The 26,443-nt window shown below is 38.9% G+C and overlaps 1 protein-coding gene across 3 annotated transcripts in view; it reads left to right on the plus strand.

The window, feature by feature from the left end:
- Positions 1-26,443, plus strand: part of CACNA1D (calcium voltage-gated channel subunit alpha1 D) — a 274,845-nt gene that overhangs the window by 77,287 nt on the left and 171,115 nt on the right. The window lies entirely within an intron of this gene.

Genomic DNA, 26,443 nt, shown 5'->3' on the forward strand with positions numbered 1-26,443 from the left:
CCTGCACAACGATCTGGAGTAATTTTGGACCACTCCTCTGCACAAAACTGTTTCAGTGTAGCAATATTCTTGGGATGTCTGGTGTGAATCGCTCTCTTAAGGTCATGCCACAGCATTTCAATCAGGTTGAGGTCAGGACTCTTGACTGGGCCACTCCAGAAGGCGCATTCTGTTCTGTTGAAGCCATTGTTTTGTTGAATTACTTGTATGCTTTGGTTCATTGTCCTGTTGCATCACCCATCCTCTGCGGAGCTTCAGTTAGCGGACAGATGGTCGTACGTTTTCCTGCAAAATATCCTGATAAACTGTGGAATTCATTTTCCCATCAATGACAACAATCCGTCCAGGCCCTGAGGCAGCAAAGCAGCCCCAAACCATGATGCTCCCTCCGCCATGTTTTACAGTGGGGATGAGGTTTTGATGTTGGTGTGCTGTGCCATTTTTTCTCCACACATAGTGTTGTGTGTTTTTCCCAAACAACTCAATTTTGGTTCCATCTGTCCACAGAATATTTTGCCAGTAGTGCTGTGGAACATCCAGGTGCTCTTTTGCAAACTTCAAATGTGGGCAGATGGAACCAAAATTGAGTTGTTTGGGAAAAACACACAACACTATGTGTGGAGAAAAAATGGCACAGCACACCAACATCAAAACCTCATCCCCACTGTAAAACATGGCGGAGGGAGCATCATGGTTTGGGGCTGCTTTGCTGCCTCAGGGCCTGGACGGATTGTTGTCATTGATGGGAAAATGAATTCCAGAGTTTATCAGGACATTTTGCAGGAAAACGTACGACCATCTGTCCGCCAACTGAAGCTCCGCAGAGGATGGGTGATGCAACAGGACAATGAACCAAAGCATACAAGTAATTCAACAAAACAATGGCTTCAACAGAACAGAATACGCCTTCTGGAGTGGCCCAGTCAGAGTCCTGACCTCAACCCGATTGAAATGCTGTGGCATGACCTTAAGAGAGCGATTCACACCAGACATCCCAAGAATATTGCTACACTGAAACAGTTTTGTGCAGAGGAGTGGTCCAAAATTACTCCAGATCGTTGTGCAGGTCTGATCTGCAACTACAGGAAACGTTTGGTTGAGGTTATTGCTGCCAAAGGAGGGTCAACCAGTTATTAAGTCCAAAGGTTCACATACTTTTTCCACCCTGCACTGTGAATGTTTCCATCTTATCTTCAATTAAAACATGACAACAGCTAATGTTTGTGTAGTATTATTTTAAGCAGACTGTGTTTTTCTATTGTTGTGACTTACATGACGTTTAGAGGGCATTTTATGGCCAATTCATGCAAAAAACTACATAATCCCAAAGGGTTCACATACTTTTTCTTGCAACTGTAAACTTTAGAATTTGCTACAATGAGATGTGTTGGCTGTCAGCTTGGCTGGCTTCAGAAAGGGTTGGACCAATTTATAGAAGTCACAGGGAACAATAGCTATTAAACTTGATGACAGTATGACGGAAGGCTGTCTGCTGCGAAGCTAATAGGTTTCCTTGTGCAGCAGTTGGCCAATGCAAGAACAGACCGTTGGATTAGATGGGTCATGGATTCAGTTCAACAGGGCACTGCTTATGTTCTTATGTTCTCAGGGAAGGAATAGGTATCAGACACAGTTACTATTAGTAGCCTTCAGAGATGTGATATATGACATCCTGTTACAGCATAAGTTATTTTCAGTTATTAGGCACTTGTTTTCGCTGCTGTACACCTCACTTGGTTCTTATAGTTTAAAAAAATAAAGTGATGATAATGGTGGGTACGGTGATTTATGATATCAGAAATTGGGAATTCAGAAGCCTACATTGCCAGCAAAATAAATTTTCTGTCAAAGCATGCAATTTCTCTTTGCATGGTTTAGCAGCGTATGTGGTCTCATTTTTCCCTGACATTTTTAATAAGAAATTATGATCAAATCTTCCATGTGTTGCATATTTAGTAAAACAAGAAAGAATTGCAGTTAGAAGTTTACACAGTGCACAGTGAAGTATCTCCTTTCATAAATATAGTATTGTGTTGTAAGGAGAACAAGTGATCTATAATGCCTAAAATAAGCTATCACATGCTTTCTTGAATTGGCCTCAAAAATGTATATGCCGATTCCAGGGAATCTGAGTCTTTTTGATGTAACAGAGCTTATCAAGGATGGTGCTCATGGGATTTGGTCATTCTCATAGCATTTGTACTGGTCCTCAATGACATTTTGGGTAATTTATTTCTGCTTTGCAAAGTTGTGAATTTGGGTTTTCATTTGAAAGTCTGAAGCTCTATGGAACATTTTTTCCCACTGGCAAAAATTCCTTTTATTTGGACCCTGGGATCATCTTCTTTTTCATATGAGTAAGCCACCATAGCTCCATATGAGAATTTCACTTGTTTTTAAGTACTGTATTTTTCAATTGCAAAAGGGTATGGCTTTAGTGTAGTGGTTTTTCAGCCCTTATTCTACCTCCAAGGTCACTTTTCACAAACAAACATAACCAAAAGGTTACAGATTAGTGATTTGGTACCATTTTTAACTGTGCAATTCATCAGTTGGTAGGTGAACCACTTGGTTTGCATGCAGTGTGGACAAATGCACGTCAACTTTAAACTGCTCCTGAAGTCTTGAGGGGTAAAAATAAAGGAAGGAATCTATAAGAATAATGGGAAGTAAGACTCACATATCTGAAAACTACCAAATAGAACAATTCTTGGAAAATAATCTATACACTTCAGCTTTCAAAAGGCATTGTCATGGTTCCGATAAACGAGACCAGTAAAAAGAACTCCAATGCAAAAAAGTTTCCTTAAAGAACATATTTATTTGGCTACATAGTATTAGCATGATCAAAAGTGAACCCAAGACTGAAGTTCTCTCCCCTAAGGTTACAATGTTACAAAGTTGAACTTCCCACCCCAGTAATATGTCATAAATCACAATCCTCAATTAACTACTTGTGTGGGCTTTCTAACAGAAGCTTTAGCCTGCCAAAATGCAACCAGCAACGACCTTGGTTCCCACAGAACAATTTATTGTTTTGACTAAGCTAAAACTACTCATCCCCCCTCCCAATTCTGTGGCAACCGAAAATGATGGGAAAATGGCTTCAGCCAAATTCGTTTGTAAAGTTGACAGGCATTTTGATAGAGCTAGGTAGATCTTTATGTAATATCTTACAGAAATGTTATATAGCTGATAAATTACCTCATTTTAATGAGTTCATAACATATTAAAGTAGCTATGTAACATTTGGAGGCCTTCCTATTCAGTCATTTAAATGCTGTTCCTGATTCCTCCCTAAACCACATTTTTGACTGAGGTGTTTTTAAGAGAAACACAATAAACATCATACCAAGTGTGTGTACATTCAGATGTGATATGTATGATTTCAGTCTGAAATCATTATTGATGTAAATTCAGAATAAATTTTTATTTTTTTCCATTAAAAAATAAACAAGCACACAGAGTTGTTTTGGGTAGCATAGAATGGACTTAGCCTTTATTTGTGTACTGTAATTTCTTTGACATTTTTTTAAACAGAAACTTGTATTTTTTCAACGTATATAGTTACTGAACAGCTTCAAGCATAAATATGTGAGGAAGGACAAATAAAGTGCTTGTTTTCAGTCATTCTTAGCTGGAGTTGCATCTGTCTTTTCAACAAGCAGGTTGTATCTGGTATATTTCTTAAATATTGATCTGTGGAGTGTTTCCTACTAGGTTAGGTTAGTCCATCAGTACATAAGAGTTGAATTTCCTGTGACATTCAATTATATAATTTAATATTGCATACTAACATCACAAAGTGACAGATCTGGGATGCATGGGAAGGCCAAGCCTAACTTGAAATCATAATACAAATGGTCCTGAATCTGCTTTTTGATTCAGTAGTTCACCAGTGGCAATGGAAATTGCCACCCAGATACAGAAGATTATTTATAGGATTGTACAGTGGCTCAGTGGGTTAGGACGCTGAGCTTGTCGATCAGATGGTCGGCAGTTTGGCGGGTCAAATTCCAGATGCAGAGTGAGCGCCTGTTACTCGTCCCAGCTTCTGCCAACCTAGCAGTTCAAAAGCACGTAAAAATTCAAGTAGAAAAATAGGGACCACTACGGTGGGAAGGTAACAGCATTCCGTGCGCCTTTGGCATCTAGTCATGCCAGCCACATGACCATGGAAGACGTCCTTGGACAAACGCTGGCTCTTCGGCTTTGAAACAGAGATGAGCACCGGCCCCTAGAGTCGGAAACGACTAGCACGCATGTGCGGGGGAACCTTTACCTTTACCTTACTACATATAAGGCTTTCTTTTAAGTCTACAAGTACCTCTGCACCAGAAATAATACAGTAGCCTCTATTTTTTTCTATGGGTCTGACGTTTATTTTGCAAATGCTTTGGAAAATATGTTCTTTACATTCAGGTATTTGATGGGTCAAAATTTTAGCCATGTTTTAAAATGGAAATGATTTAACTGTTGGTGTTCTGAATAATAGTAATAGATAGTGAAAATTGCAATACCTGGAGACAGCAAAATAGAAGAGAAAGAACTGAAGAAAACTCACAAAATACAAACACCTGCAAATTGAAGTAGAATAATTGTGACAAAAGAAAGCAAAGACAGTTCCAATAGTAAAAGGAGCCTTGAGTACACTTTCAAAATATCTGGAGTATTGAATACACTTGGCATTGACAAAATCACCATCTGTCAATTGCAAAAGGCTGCATTACTTGGAACAGCTTACATCCTGCGATGCTTACTTTAATATTATTAAACAACTGCCTATCCCATGTCATTGGGAAGGTCTCAGTAGGTGGACAAAAATGCCAATTCCAGCCGAAACATGTCACTGACAATGTACCAATCATAATAATTTTTCTGTAGTGTACATAGAAAATAATTAAAAATTACCTTCCCTCATGTTTTTGAGGGGAAGCATACATGCTGCAAACTCTGTGTGGGGTCAGAAAAGCCACCCCGGCCAGTAAATGCTCAGCTCCATCCAGTCACCCTAACTTTACCCTAAATTAAGGAATCACAGTCATAAATTTATTTAAGGAATTTATATAAAAAAGTATGTGTCTGAAGCCGTATCTTGATTTATTTTTGTTTGTTTTATTTATAATCTATAATGTGTTTCACATTACAATCATATATATTATCTTTCTGAACTGATCCCATCCAGTCCTTTGCCCACAATACTAGTTCAACAGCAAAAAGTCTGAGAGCTGAGAATTTTACAGAAAGTTGGAAAAGCAAATACGTGTTTTCACTAAGCACTTAAAAACTGGGGGGGAGGGGCAGTTTTTGTAATCTCCTTAAGCAGTGTAGTCCTTTCCTCCAGTCCAAACTGACACTTTCTTTTCAAGAGGGCCTTCCCTGCTGATCTGAGTGAAAGAGCAGGCTTAAAATTTGTATTTCCAAAAGCTATCCCTACCAATAGCAGTATAAACTAGAGAAGTAGTTCTGAAGCTGAACTAAAAGTCAAGCCATGCCATTTAGTATGGATTACTTCCTGGTACTTTATTCAAAATCAATTCCTCCCTTAATTTGTCTATTAATTGCATAGCCATTTAATTCTAAATAGCTTTTATCACAACATTTACTACTTGACTGAAACAGTAGTTAGAATGTCACTACTTTTCATTGCATGCCCGATTGTTCTTCTTCACTTTCCAGCTGGAAGCTTTCAGTGAAGAATAAAAGATACTCAAGGCAAAAGTCAACCTTTCATTTCTGTTATGATGCCATCTCATTCATACTGTGATAAATATTTAAAATGCAAGCAAAATTCAGCCTTCAACTTATCTTCATATCATCATTAAAAAAGAAGCAAAGAGAAACAAAGCAGCAATCAATTTTAACATATATTGTTGCTTTTTCAGAAAATGCTGTCGGAAGATACTACTGATTGCAAAAAGAAAGCTTAATTGGGGAAAAGGTGAACGCAATCACAACTGACAGTATAGTTTGAATTCACTTGGGATAACATTTAACTAACTCTTCAGGAGAATTCTGACAACCCTAATATATAGCAGATAAATTTATGTGGATTGATAGTAAAAAATCTTTGTTTGAACGTACTTAACTTATAAGTTAAAATGTTTATATTAAATATTGGTAGTTTATCCTAAACTATCTCAATCTTGGCAGCTTTAAAATCTATGAACCAACTCCCAGAATTGTGAGGAAGCATGCTAACTAGGGGAGCCTGGGAGTTGAAATCCATGCTTCTTAAAGGTGCTAAAGTTGAGAAACACTGTCCAATTGCTTCATTTGTTCCAAGAAAAACTTTGCATTATTTATTGCTTTGGCCAGTACAACTAAGCAAAAAGTCCAGTCAGACTTGACACAATACTCCAGGTGCAATCTGATTAACATAGGCAGAGCTATCATTTCTTGTGATGTTTGTACTATACATCTGTCTATAGATATCATTAGTGCTTTGGCAGTTGCAGCACACTAATGGTTTGGGTTTAATCTTTGGTGCACCAGGATGCCCAGATGCATCTTACAAGTGCTACGGTTGAGCTGAGTACCACCTATCTTAAACCTACATTTTGGCTTTTCTTATCCAGCTACAGAACTTCTACATTTCATGCAACTGAATTGCATTGTGTTTAATAGGCCCCAATATTCAAGTCTAAGTTTTAAACTTAAGAAATAACACTCTCCAAGGATTGTGTTTTTTGCAGTTTTGATGAAAATGTTGAAAAGCACTGGACCCAGGATATCCCTGAGCACCCCACTGGATAAATCATTCCATGGATGGCATACAGTAGAACCATTAAGGATCATGGGGCTAGGTGAATTGTCTAACCAATTGTCAATCCATCTGGTAATAGAATAATCCTTCACCCATTATTTATTTATTTATTTTATTGGATTTATATACCGCCCTTCTCCCGAGGGACTCGGGGCAGTGTACAGGGCAGTTAAAACAGTGTACAAAGTTAAAAATAAATTAAATTAAATTAGCCCCAACAAGTAAATCAATTCTAAAATTTAAAATCCCAATCCCTCAGTCCAGGCTGGCAAGCTCAAATAACCAGGTTTTCAGGTCGCGGCAAAAGGAGCGAAGGTCGGGAGCCATCCAGAGCTCAACAGGGAGCTGATTCCAGAGGGCAGGCACACCCACAGACAATGCTCTCCCCCTGGGGGCTGCCAGCCAGCATTCCCTGGCCGACGGCACCCTGAGGAGGCCCTCTCTGTGGGAGCGCACAGGACGATGGGAAGTTGACGCCGGCAGAAGGTGCTCCCATAAATAATCCGGACCCATGTCTTTTAGGTCTTTATAGGTCATCACCAGCACCTTGAATCTCACCCGGAGGGCAACTGGAAGCCAATGCAGCTCGCGGAGCAGAGGTGTTACATGGGAGTATCAGGAGACCCCCATCACAACTCACACGGCTGCATTCTGCACCAGTTGGAGCCTCCGAGTGGTTCTCAAGGGCAGCCCCATGTAGAGAGCATTGCAGTAGTCTATACGAGAGGTCACGAGCGCATGAGTGACTGTTCGTAGGGCATCTCGGTCCAGATAGGGCCGCAACTGGTGCACCAGGTGAACGTGGGCAAAAGCCCCCCTGGTCACAGCTCCTATACGATCTTCCAAACTGAGCTGTGAGTCAAGGAGGTCACGCAAGTTGCGAGCCCTATCTATGGGGGGGTAACACCTCACCCCCCATAGTTAAACATGGAATAGACTGGGTAACCCGAGATGCCAGTATGTACAGCCTCTCGGTCTTGTCGGGATTAAGTCGAAGCCTGTTCCTCCCCATCCAGACCCTCACCGCCTCCAGGCAATGGGACATCACGGCGAGGGCATCACTGGGTTGATTTGGGGTAGAAATAAAAAGCTGGGTATCATCAGCATACTGATGATACCCCACCCCAAAACCACGAATGGTCTCACCCAGTGGCTTCATATAGATGTTGAACAGGAGGGGCGAGAGGACCGACCCCTGAGGGACTCCACAAACGAGAGGCCTCGAGGTCGACCTCTGCCCCCCTGCCAACACCGACTGCAAACAACCCAGGAGGTAGGAGGAGAACCACTGTAAAACAGTGCCTCCCACTCCCAACCCCCTGAGGTGCCGCCGTAAGATACCATGGTCGATGGTATCAAAAGCCGCTGAGAGGTCTAATAGGACTAGGACAGAGGAACAACCCCTGTCCCGAGCCCGCCAGAGATCATTCACCAGCGCGACCAATGCCATCTCCGTGCTGTACTCGGGCCTAAAACCCGATTGGTATGGGTCCAGATAATCAGCTTCCTCCAGGAACAGAGGGAGCTGATGTGCCACCACGCTCTCAACAACCTTTGCTAGAAAGCAAAGGTTGGAGACTGGACGATAGTTGTTCAAAATAGCCGGGTCCAGGGCAGACTTCTTGAGGAGGGGCCTCACCACCACATCCTTCAAGGCGGCGGGGAAGCTACCCTCCCTCAAAGAAGCAGTTATTACTGCCTGGAGCCAGCCTCGTATTCTGTTTTCTGTCAAGAATGAGCCTATGGTCAAACACCTTAGCAAATTCTGAATACTATATTATACCCCAAGCATTTTAAAATAGGAATTTAGCACATGCTATGTATAAAATACAGGTTAAAATAAAGAAGCACATTTTCAATTTTAAAAATGTTAAACTAATTATATGCCATACTGATTGGCATGTAACCATGGCACTAGAATCAATTTCTTACTGGGCCTTAAGTGTGGCTTGTATTATAGCACAGTTTGGGCCACCAATCTAAGAAAGACCTATGTATGGCCTTCATGCTATTCTTTTTCTTCATGTAATTCAAATCTTTGATTTTTGTATCTCTCTCCCCTTTTAGTTCAACAAATTTTATAAATATAATACTGGCTTTGAATCATGTACAGAAAATATTTACCAATATTAGTATATCATCATTCTTATTTTGTGGGACACGGTGGCTCAGTGGGTTAGGACTCTGAGCTTGTTGATCAGATGGTCGGCAGTTTGGTGGGTCGAATCCCGAGTATCGCATAACAGAGTGAGCGCCTGTTACTCGTCCCAGCTTCTGCCAACCTAGCAGTTCGAAAGCACATAAAAATGCAAGTAGAAAAATAGGGACCACTATGGTGGGAAGGTAACAGTGTTCTGTGCGCCTTTGGCATCTAGTCATGCTGGCTACATGACTATGGAGACGTCCTTGGACAAGCGCTGGGTCTTCGGCTTTGAAACGGAGATGAGCACCGGACCCTAGAGTTGGAAACGACTAGCACGCATGTGCGGGGGAAACTTTACCTTTACCTATTCTTATTTTGAATATTTTGTTACACTGACCTGTCAAGGAAAAAATAATTTGGAGGATTTTCATTTTGAAATTCAATAGGAATGAAACAATTACAATTAAGATATTAGGTGTGTTTGAATTAGCTGACAAATAAAAATTTTTAAAAAAAGAAGAAACTGACTCCTTAGTTAGATCCTCTATGAGATATTAACATAGGGCAGGCCAGCAGTTCCATCATTTGGAGACATAAAACAGGCCTGCTCAACCAAGGCTGCCCCAAATGCACCTGGCAGCTGTGAATGTCTTGTTGCATATCACAACATGAAAAAACAACAAATTTATTATCTTGTATAGGCATGGGAGCTGTATGTGGATGAAAGAATATCTAAGGGAAAGATAGATAGCTGTGAATGTCCCAAATTAGTGCATGACTATAACTCTCTGGAATTGTTGCCCATACACTAAATGGGCCAGATAAACAGGTCTCAAATTCTCTAGGCAAACCTCATCATTGTTTTCATTTTTTACTTCACATCTTTTACATTTACAATTAGGTAAATCAAATCCTCCGAGAGTAAGCCTGGTGGCATATCTAGTGTTGCATGATCAATTCCCCAAGTGTCTTCCCTTGGAGCCTTTAGGCAGAGGTAAATACCAAACTCTGTGCTTTGAACCACATTATTTATGGCTAAATCTTGGTCCAAAGAGACTCACTTAATTTGTGCCAATCCTCAGTGTCCTGTAGAATAAGAGATAAGAGGAGGGATTTGACCAAGTGACACTATAATATTATATATTTAAAAACTTGTTTAAAAAAGTATAATCCAGTGAATTATTTTATTTGTAAAATATACTACTTATAGTATAGCACATTTCTAGAATCATAGAATTGTGTAGCTGGAAGAAACCAAAGGATCATCTCCCATCCTCTGCAGTGTATAAGATCAATTAAACCATACATAGGAATTGGCCATGCAATCTTTTGTTAAAAACCTTCAGAGATGGAGAACTCACAATCCCCAAAGATAGTCTGGTCCACTGTTGTACCGATCTTGCTATCAGGAAAAAAAAGTCTTTATTTTTAAATGAAGTTTAGGTAGTTGCAACTTGTCCAAACGTATTCACAGAATCCATGAGCGGTCTCACCAGTGCATAGAGAATAAGGACTTCACATGTCTTTGATGCACTGCTTCTTCTAATGCAACCCAAAGGGGGCAGCTGATTTACACTGCTGTTGTCAGTGTCTACACCCAAGTCATTTTCCAATAAAGAACTTCCAAGCCATGAATCCCACATCTTGTATATCTGCCTTATATTATTCCTCCCTAGAGGAAATATCTTACATTTTTCCCTGCAGAAGAACATCTTGTTCCATTCAGCCCTGTCTTCTAACCTGTCTAGATTAAATTACCGTCTCATATTGTCATCCTGGGTTTTGGCCAACCCTTTCAATTTTATTTAATCTACAAATGTAATAAGCACCTTCTCTCACATTGTCAAGAGCACGATAAAATTTTTGAATAATACTGACCCCAAGACATATTCCTGCAGGATTCCTCTGGTTGCTGATTAAAGTAGATTCATTACTGCTGACTCTGTGAGTGCAGTTAGTCAGCCAGTTCTGGGCCACTTAAATGTAGTGCCATTCTAATCACATTGTCAGCTGCACTAGGTATACCAGACCAGGAAATGAACGCCACATGAAGGCTAAAGCTACTTTTATTGACAGTGACTATAGTAACAGAATCTTGCAATTTCATTATGCTGTACATTTCCCTCCTTTTTATAGTTCAGTGAATTAGGGAGCCACTTCCGAATGTTATCTCATACTTTTTCACTTGAAAAATGCTTCAGCCTCCTTTTGCTTAAGGCAAGAGTTCCTGTATATCTCAAGGTCATCTTCCTTACTCTTTGCAGACATTTCAACAGTTTGTCTGTGAGAATGTCACGTGAAACCCTTGTCAAAGTTTTTTGCTGAAATTGAGGTAAATTGTGTCCGCAACATTTCCTTTGCCTGCTAAAGTAGTTATTTTGTCAAAGAAGGAGATGAGGTTTATTTCATATGACCTATTTTTGAAAAAGCTATGTTGAGCAATTGGGGCATCGTCTTCAAAAAGCTCACAAAAAGCTCACAAAAAGCTTTAAGATGCTTCTTGCCACAACATTTTGCAAGGTGTTGATGTTAAGTTCACTGGTCAATAATTACTGGAATTCTCTTATTTTCCTTTCTTGACATTTCCTCTTCTCTAATCCTCTGTTATCTCCTCAGCTAAGACTCTTTTAATGGAACTAAGTAAGTTCCTGAGGGCTCTTCCACCATTCCTTCAGGATTCTGGAGTGTATTTCATCAGGGCCTAGGGGCTTGGAGGAGAGCAAGTTTGGTCTAGTGGTTAAGGCACCAAGCTAGAAACTAGGAGACTGTGAGTTCTAGTCCTACCTTAGGCATGAAAGTTAGCTGGGTGACTTTGGATCAGTCAGTTTCTCTCAGCCCCACTCATCTCATGGGGTTGTTCTTGTGTGGAAAATAAGAGAAGGAAGGAGTACTAGGTATGTTAACTGCCTTGAGTTATTAATAAAACAATTAAAATGAGATATAAATAAGATAACATATCCTTTATCACATTCCTCCTGACCAGCATCCTCTCTTGTGTTTTTTTCTAGTCTTTGATATGCAAAACACCTTTTTGAGAAAAGAGTTGAGTTCTCTTTTTTTTCTTGGTCATTTGCCATTTCTCCATTTGGAGTTAATAGTGAGACCTCCACCTCCTTTATCTTCCTCTTGTTATTGACATCTTTGAAGAAACTGTTCTTTCTGAATTTTCCCTTTCTTAGTATCTTCACCTCATTTTCCACCGTTGTGTTCCTGATCTGATTCTTACATAACTGTGTTGAAGTTTTGTAGAATTTGTTGATTGTTAGATCCCTCTTGTAATCTTTCATTAGTCTGAATTCCTTTCCAAATTGTCTGTTCAACTACATTAGCTCCTTTAAGGTAAAGGTAAAGATTCTCCTGCACATGCATGCTAGTCGTTTCCGACTCTAGGGGCCAGTGCTCATCTCTGATTCAAAGCTGAAGAGCCAGCGCTTGTCCGAGGACATCTCCATGGTCATGTGGCCGGCATGACTAGACGCCAAAGGCACACGGAACACTGTTACCTTCCCACCATAGTGGTCCCTATTTTTCTACTTGCATTTTTACGTGCTTTCGAACTGCTAGGATGGCAGAAGCTGGGATGAGTAACAGGCGCTCACTCTGCTACACGGCACTCGGGATTGAACCCACCAAACTGCCAATCTTCTGATCGACAAGCTCAGCGTCCTAACCCACTGAGCCACCGCATCCCTATTAGCTCCTTTAGATGTCTCCTAGTTTTCTTACTCATTGGTATAATAAGGTCCAAACAGTGCAATCCTCATTTTTTCTTTCAAGATTTTCCAGCTAGCTATAATCTTTTTGCCTTAAGTTTTTCTTCCCACAGCACACTTCTCTTTAGTTTGTAACATTGGCCTTTCTAAAATTTTGGTCTTTTTAACCAAGCTTTTGTAAACAAGTTACTTCTAGTATTTAATTCCCTACTCCAAAAGGTTTTACTGAAAAGCACTGTGAAGACAAAACAGTAGGGTAGTCTCGATTTGAAAATAGCAAACACTGACTTCCGGTAGCGCTCCCGCACCAAATGGCGGTGTTTCAGAAGCCGCCCAATCTTGGGAAGTGTTAGAGCGCTCGGAGACAGCGAAAATCAGCTGTCCCCTGGCGCCGAAGTCTCTCCCTCGGGAGAAGAGGGAGAGATGAGCCTGTCTGGGTAGAGGTAGAGCTCCCCTGTGATTCCCTCAACCAGTTTGGGGGTTAATGGGGTGAGATCCCTCGGAGCCCAGGCTTTCTCCGCTCCCAGGACGCTTTCGCTCCATAAGGGAGTGGAACTAGATGCGACAACTACATCTGCTGCTTAGATGGGACTGTGAGTATTTTTTCTTTAAGAAGCAGGCTGAGCGAAACAGGAGGATTTGAATTTTCAAGTTGGATTTTAACTTTAATTCAGACTCATTATCTTCTTCAAGTTTTAAGCTGATGGAAATGGAGTAAAAATGGCGCTGGAATGTTGCCTTCTTGTATAAACTGACAGTTTCAGAAAGTTGCTATATTTTGCAACATAGCAAGAGATACAATCTGCAATTGATTCTAACCAGTACCGGATTTTGTGTATTTGAGAGCTTGCCCTTTTTTTTACTGAAGGATAAGGAACTTTGGGAGAAAAACTTTTATTTTTTTCTCCCTTCTTTTTTTTTTGAACTTTGATTCTGCTGGAAGAAAGAGGAAATTGAAACCTAAGAGATGGCTGCAAGGCGTGGGGGAGGCCCTACAATTTTTAAAAGTGCAATTTCTTCACCTGTACCACAAACTGCAGGGCAAACTACAATGAAACCTACAGCACAACCACCTTCCCCCCCACCACCTGCATTTACATTGGCAGATATTCAGCAAGTTGTGATGCAATCAACATTGTTTTGATTTGTTAATCAAAACAAGCAGATGAGGGAGGATATAGTGCTTGCACTTCAGGGCTTGGCTGCACATATTGAACGCCTGGATGTTCGTGTGGATTCAGTGATGGTGTATGTTGAGAATTTGGAAAATAAAATTATCAGTGTTGAACAGAAAGTAGACAGAGCAGAGATTAAAATTGACAGAACAGAAGATGAAGTCACCATTTCACAATATAGAGACATGGAATTTGCATTGCGTCTAAGAGGTTTGAAAGAGAACCCTAAAGAAGATTTGGAATGGGAAGTGGTGCAGGCAGTGGCTCCTGTCTTGAAATGTGAACCCGAAGAATTAGTTAAAGAGATGGATAAGACATTTAGGGTTAATTCCTGGATTGCCAGACAGAAAAATTTACCTAGAGATGTAGTGATTTACTTCTCCAGGAGATCAATTAGAAATGCAATTATCCAGGCTTTTTACCGGGAAAGATTCCAAATTGCAGGCCAAGATATTATAATTTTAAAGGAGATACCCCAAAAAATTCTTAGAAAAAGGAAAGACTTTGCCTTTCTGTCTGATGAGCTTAAGAAGCGACAAATTCAGTTTAGATGGGAAATACCCATTGGAATTGTGGTGAATTATGCAGGGACGAGGTATAGTCTGAATACAATTTTAAAAGCAAAAGATTTTTATACTAAGGTCCTTAAAGCAGGCTCACCACCGTCTCCTTGAGTTAAAAGAACAGAAGTAAGACAGGAAGATAAACAACTGAGTGAAGGGGCAATGTCACTGCCTCTTGAGGAGATGCGGCAGGCTGAGACTATGGAGCAGAGTTTGGTGTTAAAGGAGGACCCGAAAGAACAGAGGATGACTAGGGCTGCATATAAGCGTAAGGAAAAAGAGCAAAAACAGAAGCTTGTATCTGGTTTAATTACACAAGATGTGGCTGTTTCAGAGCCTGTGGGAGGAGCACGCCCGAAGAGAGCAACAGGTGATCTTCAGGTTATGTTCCAAAGGCTCCTGGTCACCTGAGATGGTGAAGTTCCTGACATGGAATGTTAATGGCTTAAACTCACCACATAAAAGAAAGTATTTTATTATTTGAAACAACATAAAAATGACATTGTTTGCTTACAAGAGACTCATATTGCATTAAAGGACCAAAAGTATTTGGTTAATTCCCGGTTGGGAACACATTTTGCAGCTTTTGCTCTGGACAAGAAGGCTGGAGTGGTCATTTATTTAAAAAAAGATTCTTCGGCTAGATTAATTGAATCGGACAAACAAGGGAGATATGTTAGTATTGAATTGATGTTACAAGGAAAAAAAGTTCTTCTTATTGGATTATATGCTCCAAATGAACAACAGCAAAAGTTTTTTAAATTTTTACATCAAAGACTAATTGAATTGGATTATAAATCTGTTATTTATAGGGGGCCTTCGCCCAGGTTCGCCTGGTGCGCCAGTTGCGGCCCTATCTGGACCGGGATGCCTTGCGTACAGTCACTCATGCGCTCGTGACCTCTCGTTTAGACTACTGCAATGCTCTCTACATGGGGCTGCCCTTGAGGACCACTCGGAGGCTTCAACTGGTGCAGAATGCAGCCACGCAAGTTGTGTTGGAGGGCTCCTGATACTCCCATGTTACACCTCTGCTCCGTGAGCTGCATTGGCTTCCAGTTGCCCTCCGGGTGAGATTCAAGGTGCTGGTGATGACCTATAAAGCCCTACATGGCATGGGCCCAGATTACCTATGGCAACACCTGCTGCCGGCATCAACCTCCCTCCGTCCAGTGCGCTCCCACAGAGAGGGCCTCCTCAGGGTGCCTCCGATCAGAGAATGTTGACTGGTGGCCCCCAGGGGGAGGGCGTTCTCTGTGGGTACACCAGACCTGTGGAACCACTTACCGGTTGAGCTCCGGATGGCCCCCGACCTTCGCTCCTTCCGACGGGATCTAAAAACCTTTTTATTTGAACAAGCCGGCCTGGTCTGATGGGTTCGGGGTTTGGGTTTTAACATGGCTTTTAACTATTGTATTATATTGGGCTTAATTATGTAATTTTTTTTTAACATTTGTACTTTGTATTTTGATATTTATTGCCCTGTACACCGCCCTGATTCCTTCAGGAGAAGGGCGGTATAAAAATTTAATAAATATAAATATAAATATATAAATTATGATGGGGGACTGGAATGGAGTTCTGGACTCATCTGAAGACAAGAAGGGATCTTTTAAAAACCCTTCTAATTATTCGAAACTGCCCAAAGCCTTTTTTGATTTGAAGTAGGAGCTGGAGTTAAGAGATGTATGGCGGGAAAGGAATATGAAAGACAGAGATTTTACTTTTTTTTGAGATAGACATAAATCTTTCTCTAGGATTGATTTTATTTTAATTACTACTGATTTTTTCTCTAGGGTTAAGAACGTTAAGATTTTTCCTAGGACATTGTCGGATCATAGTCCTGTTTGTTTGGAGTTTTTTGGCTGAAGATGGTAATAGAAGATCCTGGAGATTGAATGAAAATTTATTTACAAATGAGGTGTTCTTGAAGAAATGTAGAGAACATGTGAAAGAATTTTTTGTTATAAATATGCATAAAGGTACATCGATGGGAATGGTTTGGGATGCTAGTAAAGCTTATATGAGAGGGGTCTTGATTTATATAAGTAATGCTTATAGGTGTAAGCAAATGTAAAAACGTAAAGATCTTGAGGAAGAGATTAAATCTAAGGAGAAAGATTTTATTTTGAATCCATTGGATAATAATTTAAGAACCTCGATACATTTATTGAAAGAACAATTTAGTATGCTAATGGCTGACCAAGTAGCAACTAATTTGCGTTATGCTAGGCATAATACTTTTTGTAATGCTAATAAGCCTGGTAGGTGGTTGGCTTACCAATTAAGGAAGAAACAGAAATTACGTATTATAGATAAAATAGAATATAAAGGAAAAGTTTATCAACAAAAGTTGATTAAGAGGATTTTTTTAGATTTTTATTCGAAATTATATTCTAGAGAAAACATACAAGCTTTAGATATAGATAAATATTTACAGGAAGTACATTTTCTTAGACTCTCAAAAGAACAACAACTTGAGATGAATCGCTTAATAACATCAGAGGAAATCTCTTTAGCTATTAAACAGTTGAAAGTGTGCAAGGCCCCAGGAACAGAAGGATTAACAGCAATTTATTATAAAATGTTGTTGGTTGAAATGATTGAACCTTTAAAGATGTTGTTTAATGAAATTCAGACTGGAGGAGCAGTTCCTCCATCTTGGAGGACAGCCTTTGTATCATTGTTTCCAAAGGAGGATCAAGACCTTACTCAACCTGAAAATTATAGACCTATATCGCTTTTGAATACAGATTATAAGATCTTTGCTAAAGTATTGGCTAATAGATTAATGCAAGTTTTAAAGCAAATGATTCATAGTGATCAATCGGGATTTATATCTGGAAGGTATATGAAATATAATGTAAGACAAATTGTAAATTTGCTTGAATATTTGGATAAGAACAACCAAGTCCCTTCAGCATTGATATTTGTGGATGCAGAAAAAGCTTTTGATCAATTGAATTGGCAATTCTTATTGAGAGTTGTTGAGGAAATGAATTTTGGAGAAGGATTCTTACGTTCTATTAAAGCTATATATCAACAACAAACTGCACAAATTATAATTAATGGGGAGTTAACAGAGATGTTTAAAATTGAAAAAGGTACAAGACAGGGATGCCCCCTATCACCATTGTTGTTTGTTTTAACGTTAGAGATTTTATTAATTAAAATTCGAGAGTCCTCTATGATAAAGGGAATTAAAATAAAACAGAATGATTATAGATTGAGAGCTTTTGCTGATGACTTGGTTGTGACATTATCTTAACCGATACAATCGGTTATAGATTTGATGGAAATTATAACTCAGTATGGTAAGGTTTCTGGGTTTAAGGTAAATAGTAATAAGACCAAGATATTGTCTAAGAATATGACTATGAGTGAAAGGGAAATGTTAATCAAATTAACAGGTTTTGAAATAGTAAAAAAGGTTAAGTATTTGGGAGTGTATATTGCAGCTTCAAATGCAAAATTATATAAGAATAACTATGAAACATTATGGTTGAAGATACAAAAGGATTTAAATAATTGGAAAAAATTACAGTTATCTCTATTGGGAAGAATTGCAGCTGTTAAAATGAATGTTCTGCCGAAGTTTCTCTTTTTGTTTCAAATGATACCTATATTGAAAAAGGATGCCAACCTTGATGAATGGCAGAAGGGTATTAATAAATTTATTTGGGCGGGGGGAAAAACCAAGAATCAAATTTAAGATTTTGCAAGATGCTAGGGAAAGAGGGGGACTCAAGGCGCCTAATTTGAAATTGTATTATGATGCGGTGGTCTTGACATGGGTTAGCGATTGGCTTAATTTAACTAATAAAAGAATACTTCACCTTGAGGGTTGGGACTTGGTATATGGATGGCATGCATATTTGCTTTATGATAAAAAGGTAGACAGGGCTTTTAAATCTCATATTCTTAGAAGTGCCTTGCTGCGTGTCTGGAAAAAGTATTATTATAAGTTAAATTATAAAATACCGATTTGGGGAATTCCCGGACACGCGATAGAAGGTGTATCTATGGGAGTGAGTTTGGATATGTTTTCCTATAAGGAATTACTTAGATTAGAAGGGAATAATTGGCAACTTAAATCATTAGATGAGTTAAAGCAAGAAAACATAAGTTACTCTTGGTTTCAATATACCCAATTGAAAGCTAGGTGGAAGCTGGATCAGAAGGTTGGCATCACAACTACAGATGAAAACTTAGTAAAACAAATTAGATATTTAAATCGTGCGCATATAAAGAGGATATATAATGTTTTAATTGAATTGGATTCGGAAACGGAATTAGTTAAAGATTGTATGATAAAGTGGGCACAAAATATCCAGGAACCAATTCCGTTGGATACTTGGGAGGTAATCTGTGTTAGAAATGTTAAATTTACTCAGGTTCAAAATTTAAGAGAAAAGTTTTATAAAATGTTTTATAGATGGCATTTGGATCCCAAAAAGTTGTCTAACATGTATCCTAACCTACAGTCTAAATGCTGGAGATGTGGTAGTTTAGATGCCACCTACTGTATTTTCATATGTGGTGGACTTGTAGAAATATAAAAGCTTTTTGGATTAAAATTTGGTGGAACATTCAAAAGATTTTTAAGAGAAAGATAAAGTGCTCTCCACAATTGTTTTTATTGGGTATTGTTGTAGATTGTGATACTAAAGAAACCAATCTGATGTTGAATTTGATAACAGCAGCACGGTTACTGGTGGGACAATACTGGAAGAAGGATAGTTTGCCTACTATAGAAGAATGGGTACTTAAAGTATCGAATCTTACAGAAATGTCTAAGATTTCTGCTTATTTGAAGGATCATTCACAAGAAAGATATATTTCAGTTTGGAGAAGATGGATAGATTATATTCAGAATAAATATGGGACTAAAAAGTTCCACTTAGCTTATGAGTAGATTTTAGAGGGATATTGTTATTAATTTTAGTATTAGTATTGATTATATTTTTAGGGGAGTTAAAGCCCATTATGAATTTGGTTAATTTTATAATGGATAATTTTAGTTAGAATATGATTATTATATCTATAACCCTGTATTTAGCTCTGGGAAGTGGGGGGGGGAAGGGGGGTGGTTTGGGGTGGGTGGGTTTTGGGGATATGTATTGGAATTTTTTTTTGTAAAACTCTTTAATAATAAAAAAAGAAAATAGCAAACACTGTGCTTTGGTCCCTATACAATTCAGTATATACAATCTTAGAAATGGGGCCTTTTAAACCCTTAAATCTAACCTCTCTCTCAGTGTAGAAATCTAAATTACAACATCTTCAGTTGATGACCACAGATCTCTCCCACTTCCAATGATAGCTCAAAGTTAAGTAATATCAAGAAGCAAGAACTATCCAGATTTCAGCAAAGTAGCTTTAATGTTAGTTTGGAATCTATTTGAAATCTGAAAAGTATAATAGGAATTTCTTACCATCATTCATAGTGAGCCAATTAAAAAAAATTCTTTGAAAGCTTTGAAATGCTTATTCCTAGATTTTTTTTTAACCTGAGCTAAATTGCTATTTATGAGATAAATTATCACCTGACTTGTCCATTATCTTTTGATAGTTTATGTCTACGTCTCCTCCTTTTCCCAGCCTTCTCATAAACTGTCACATTTGTTGAGCCTATTCTTGAAGTTATCTGAAGAAGGAGAACCATTACCTCTCTGGGCTATTGGTTCCAGTGTCAAATTGCTTTTGCTGTAGAAAGCGTTAAAGCAGTTTGCAATTTACATACGGTAGTAACATATAGCAGTAAAATTATCCAAAACAAGAGAAAAAGTATTTTCTAAGGGAATAAGCATAATATTCCCTTAAAATGGAATGAACCTGCAGATGGACAAGATGGATTATGAAATGCCCAAAACACAGTAGTCTAATTTTTTAAAAAACATATTTTTAAAAGAAATCTTAATTATAAAACTTTCCTCTGAATTTGTAATTTGTTTTATATACATTAGCATGAAAATGTTTTGTTAGCCACTTCCTTAATTATAGTCTTGGTTTGTCTCATAAGGATGCTTCATATCTCAGAAGATTTTCCTATCTTCATTTATGGATTTTCAAAATTAGTATTCTATGAACACAACTGATTGATCTTTTTTTTAAAAAAAGACAGATTAGAACTGTTCTAAGATGTCTATACAGCAAAAATACGTAGGAGAGGAAAGACTTTTGCAGTCTATGCATATTTTATTTCAAAACCATTTTTGTAAAGACAACTTAACATACTTTCAGTGCTTATTTCATGTAACAACAGCTTTGCATATTTTTACTGACGATTTTGGAAATACATAGATAAATGATGATTAATATATACCATCTGCCTGGGAAACAAAGATTTCTGAGAATTTAGTTTCTGCTAAGCTGATTTGCTTATAAGAGGGAACCAAACCCATTCCTCCACTATGAAAATGAAGTTCTAATATGTTCTGACAGTTTTTTGACATTGGCTTTACAACAGTTTTGCTATGGAATTAGGTTAGTAACATATGGTGGTCTCTGACCAAAATAAATATTTGATTAGGTTAGGTTAGGTTAATAACATTCTTGGATTGATACAAGAAACTGACCCTAGGGTGTTAAAAAAAACTGGTACTGTTTTTTTTATTTAGATATTTACTCAGGATCTCTCAGGATACTGCTTGCTATTGTTGTGCACAATATAGATTATTTTTGGTAACCTCAGAAAATACTTTACATTTTTAACTAAATGTTGCTTTTTTCAAGAAACTGGTTGGTATCCATGCATGCATGTTTGTGTCATGTATTGTAGCTGCATCTTCAGAGAAGATGCAAAAAGTACTGTTTGAAGATACCATGTACACAAGTATTCAGGACATTTGTAACAATATAGTTCACATTGGTGAAAGAATATGGCAGAAAGAAAATATAACAGGCCAACAAAATACAGTATTAGTGAACTAGGAAATTTGTTGGACTTTAAGGTAACTTTAAGGTAGAGGTCTCCAACCTTTCTGGGCTTGAGGACTGGAGGGAAGGAGAGCAACTTCAAAATTGGTGTGCGTGCGAGCGCATACAGGGCCACACACACTAGCAGCCCCATTTGCACATGTGCGAATGGCCGCACACATACACACATAGTGGCTAGTGGCCCATTCACGCATACATGCAAACCACCCGGGCTAATGGTGCATATGCAAACGGGCTGCGGACACCTGCCCCACGCTAGCATCGCCGTTCGTGCCTGCGTGCATGTGCAAACAGGGCCACAGGTGCTAACGCAAGTGGGAAAATGTGTGCTCAAGCATGCACTCACCGACCAGCTGTTTTGCATCCTGCTGGCCAAGAGCCTACAGCCCGGGACCAGGCCACGGGCCATAGGTTGTGCTTTAAGGCTTTAAAATTTTTTGCCAATATTTTAAATTTTGTCTGAAAAGTAATTGAGAGCTGATGGATGCCTCATACTGTAATTAGTTGCTTTCTCAACTATAAGGGTTCTACTGAAACATGACCAATATAATTTTTGTCAGTGTATGATAGAGCCAAACAATAAACCTCCTTTGTTTTGCTTATTTTATTTTTTTATGCTTCATCAAATGTAATTTTATGCAATATGTTTGTTATATCAGGCAATTGAGACTTCAAATAATTGTTTCTTTGAAACATCACCATTCTCATAACCCTTTTCTCTGAACTCACATTCTGGCAATTCACTTGCATATATTGGTATGCTGGAACTGGCCCACTCATTAAACTTTCTGGAATTTTGTGAGCTGCTTGACAGCAGAGGGGAGCTTCCATGCTTAGTATGCCAATCAGTTGTTCTGCAGCTAGTGATGCCACACATCAGCAGTTCTTAAAGATTTAGAAGCACTCTGCTTGCATGCCTCAATTTTTGTCTCTGTCTGGTGTGTTCTTTTGGTCTTCTTACTACTAATCCATGGATCTGGCTATCATTACGTGCTTTACATTCAACTCCACCAGCTTTAGTAAGCAAGATACAAATTAGGAATTCTAGTTCCAAGTCTATGTTTCAGTCTAAAGATGAATTATTTTGCTAGATTTAAAGAAGCTGCCTTAATCTGCCAGAACAGCCCAAAAACAGTTGTGTGCATGATTTATTTCATGCTTTTAAGCCTGGATAATGTGAAATACATACATACATACATGTCTGCAACTTCATCTACAAAAGGTCTTGCAGGAATTTCATAGCAGAAAAACAGACTTCCTCAATTTTCACTGATTCTTCTTGTAATGAATATTTCAGAACAGGGATATTTCTGTTAGATCACTGTGTGTCAATGGAAAAGACAGAAATATACATTTTGTTTGTGATTATCAGATGCTGACTCAGGAATTCTGGGAGTTGAAGTCCACGAGTCATAAAAGAGCCAAGGTTGCCTACCCCTGGTCTAGTCACTATCTGGTAGACATTTTCTCAAATTTCCTCCATCATTCTTTGAGTTACTTACTGCTTCATAGTGCCAGATTGAAGAGCTAGTGAGTCCCCTGAGTCATGTCAACAACGATATTCAAAAGTGTATTAAGAGAAGATTAAAATTAGTAAGTTGTGGAACCTGATATTACTTGGGTCAGCCATTAAAGTCTTGCGGGAGCACAGAAAATCTATCTGAGCAGCAAGATAAGTAATATGCCAACATAGCCTTTGTTTTGACCAATAAGAAATAAGCCATCATTTCTGGGCTTTTCTGGAGCTACCTCAGGGTTGGGTCTAATTAAACTTTTGATGGGGGGGATAGACTGAGTTAAAAATATCTCAGAAGTTAGTAATAAATCACTTCTGTATTCATCCTAGAAAATGACATGGATACATGACAATGAAATCAGCAGGAATCAAGTTATCTTGAGACTTTATCTCTTTAATCTGCAGTGAAGGATTGCCCTCAACAGCTGTAGAACCAGCAGTAGGGAAAATGAACACTGTCTTCTCCAGTAACACGTTATCTGCCTTCACCATTCTACTTCTACCCATTGGCTCTGTAGAGTCTGTCCTCTAAGGATCTTTTCATTCTTATCTCTAGAGAAGGACAAAATAAACAAGAACAAAATAACAAAGCAAAACTAACCCAAAATCAAAACAAAAAACAAAAAACCTAACCATGGACTAATATTCCCAGCCTTAATACATGGAACAAATAATTTCTTCGCTGATTTTTGTATTATTAAAAATATTTGGAAAATGTTAGCTTTTTGTTAAAGGGAAAGAGACACATACAGTTTAAGTACTAATGAGACTTAATTTTTTTAAAATAGGGTTGTGATTAGGTGTCTTTTTTTTTGAACCAATGACTTATGGACTAGATTCATACAACACAACTCAGTCAGTAAAAATATAATTCATATTCACAGGACCTGTCAAATACAGCTTCTTTTTGGTTATTTAATGTATTATATCAGTGGTTCCCCAACCTTTTGAGTGCCAGGGACCAGTTCCATGGAGGGCGGTTTTTCCACGGACCAGGGTGTGTGTGGTTTCATGCACTGCCTGGATCCCGCAAATGCGTGGATAGGGCTTTGTTACTTGGAATGTTGCTAAGCTGCAACCTGGAGATTGAGGAATCCCCGTTTTATATGAATGAAACCACCTCAGTGAAACCCTATGAGAGCTAAGAAAAAAGATTAATTCACTAGCCATGTTCAACATGTTGTCTAAACACAGCCACTATTTAAAGCTTGATATCTGCACACTCATTTGATGACAGTTTACAGGATGTGGAGTCAAAGCAAGCAAACAAGCTGACTGTGCTGACTGAGTAACTGAACTAAATACACTTCCATATTATGTTTTCCACTTCCCAAAAACCTGAGAAGTAAATACATGGTCAGCTGAAGTTTGAGAATTGAAGGTGGGGAGGAGATAAAATTCCTGATACAGGTAGTCCTCCACTTACAATCACAACTGGGACCAGAATTTCCATTGCTAAGCAAGAGGGTTGTTAAGTAAGTCTCATCTGATTTTAAGACCTATTTTTACCATGGTTAGTAAGTGAATCATATGATCATTAAGTGAATTGACTTTGCTTGTCAGAAGCCAGCTGGTAGGTTGCTAATGCTGATTGCATGTCTCTGGGACACTGCAACTGTCGTAAATATATGCCAGTTGCCACGTGCCTGAATTTTGATCATGTGACCATGGAAAAGCTGCAAGTGCCATAAGTGCAAAGACCAGTTGTAAGTCAACTTTTTTCAGTGCCGTTGTAACTGAATGGTTGCACAATGAATGGTTATAAATAGAGGAGTACCTGTATCTGGAAAATACATCAGTCATAAATTCTACATAGCTGTCTTGCTGGAAACAGAAATTCTGCTGTTTTCCAGCTTGGGTTATGCTATGGTGGGTCTAAAATAAATCAGCTTAGCTGCCAAACAGACAACAGTGTAAGAAGTATATTGATTCTGAAGCATGGAAGGAGCCAGTTTTGGTAGTCCAACTCACTATAACAGTGCAGAAAGTCTATTTTTATGAGACAGAGATATGTATGCAATCAAAAATGTTTTTGCTTCATAACATAAATAAATAAATAAATTGTGCCTTAGAAGTTCAGTTGAACTGTTTTGAGTAGGTTGTGATTTGCCTGAACAGAAACTCAGAATATTATGTTTGTTCCAGATTCAGTTGAGAGAAATTATAGAGAGATTTTATAGCGCAAGTTGATCAAATCTATGCTACTGGTTTCCCAGTCCTTCCTGCTGATATTCTAAATCCTATCCTATCCTATCCCATCCCATCCCATCCCATCCTATCCTATCCTATCCCATCCCATCCCATCCTATCCTATCCTATCCTTTCTCTCATACCATCTCTAATGGCGAAATATAAGGTCCAGGGTATTTGAGGAGCCATTTCACCCAGTGGTGGGATTCAGCCAGTTCGCACCACTTTGGCAGAACTGGTATCTACTTTTTTGTTGCCCAGGCCCAGAATGGACTTCCAGAAGTGGCATCCACAAAGAGAACTGGTTGTTCACATATTTGAATCCCACTACTGATCTCACCCCAATGGGACTAGTTCGACCCACTCACTCCAGCGGAAGGAGCCTTCTGAGGACCAAGTCTGCCAAGAAATTCCAGTGGTTGAGGTCACACAGAAGAGCTTTTTCTTCTGTGGCCCCGGCCCTGTGGAACATTCTACCATTGGTGGTGAGAAATGCTTCTGTTCTTTTGGCCTTCTTTGGCCTGGTTGACTTGGGCTCCTGAGAGGGGTACTCACTACTGCAGGTGGTTGATGGGATAAGAAGAAGATCTTACCCTGTGCCATCCATCTTCCTGGTACTAGTTTTTTTATATAGTTTTTAAAATTTTAATTGTTATACTCTCTCTCTCTCTCTCTCTCTCTCTCTCTCACACACACACACACACACACACACACACACACACACACACACACATGCACACACACTTTGTAAGCCACCCAGAGTCATCTTATCGGTGAGATGGGTATATACACAGAGACAAACACACACAGACACACAGACACAGACACACTTGCTTTAATGTAGGGGTATTATCTTATGTGCAACTGAGACTTTTCAAAATGCCAACCATTCTATTTCAGCTCATCCCAATGCTTCAGAAGAACAGCCTTTATACTTTCCAGTTCAGTTATTTTCCTTACAACACAGTCCCGGTAAAACATTTTCTGTAGACGCTTCATCTGGGTTCCTTCTCATTTTCTTCTCTTTTCTAAACTCATCACTAGCACTCTCCTAGTGCCTTCCAGTTTCAGTTACATTTACTGTGTTAACATCCTTTCCCATGTTCCTGGCCAGTTAGAAAAGCATTAAAAATGAATGGATTTCTCCGAGTTCCTACTCTCACCCAGAACTCTTTAAATGAAATAAAAGAAACCTTACATAAATTCTAGGTAACTGTAAATACCAGTTTGTGGAGCTTTCATGAGAGTGGTGCAATGCTGGTGTGATGTCATTTTGCAAGATTATGCTGAATGTATTATTTGCCATCAGCAAATTGTTTTAATATTAGGTGATGGCTTTTCTGGCTCCAAGTTGATGAGCTGGAGAAAGTTTTAACACAACATAATGTCATTCTGAAGGTCTCTGATTGATGTCTTTCTGATTACCTACCTGTACTTA

This window comes from Vipera berus (assembly GCF_964194415.1).
Source record: "Vipera berus genome assembly, chromosome: 2".
In the NCBI taxonomy this organism is placed as follows: domain Eukaryota; kingdom Metazoa; phylum Chordata; class Lepidosauria; order Squamata; family Viperidae; genus Vipera; species Vipera berus.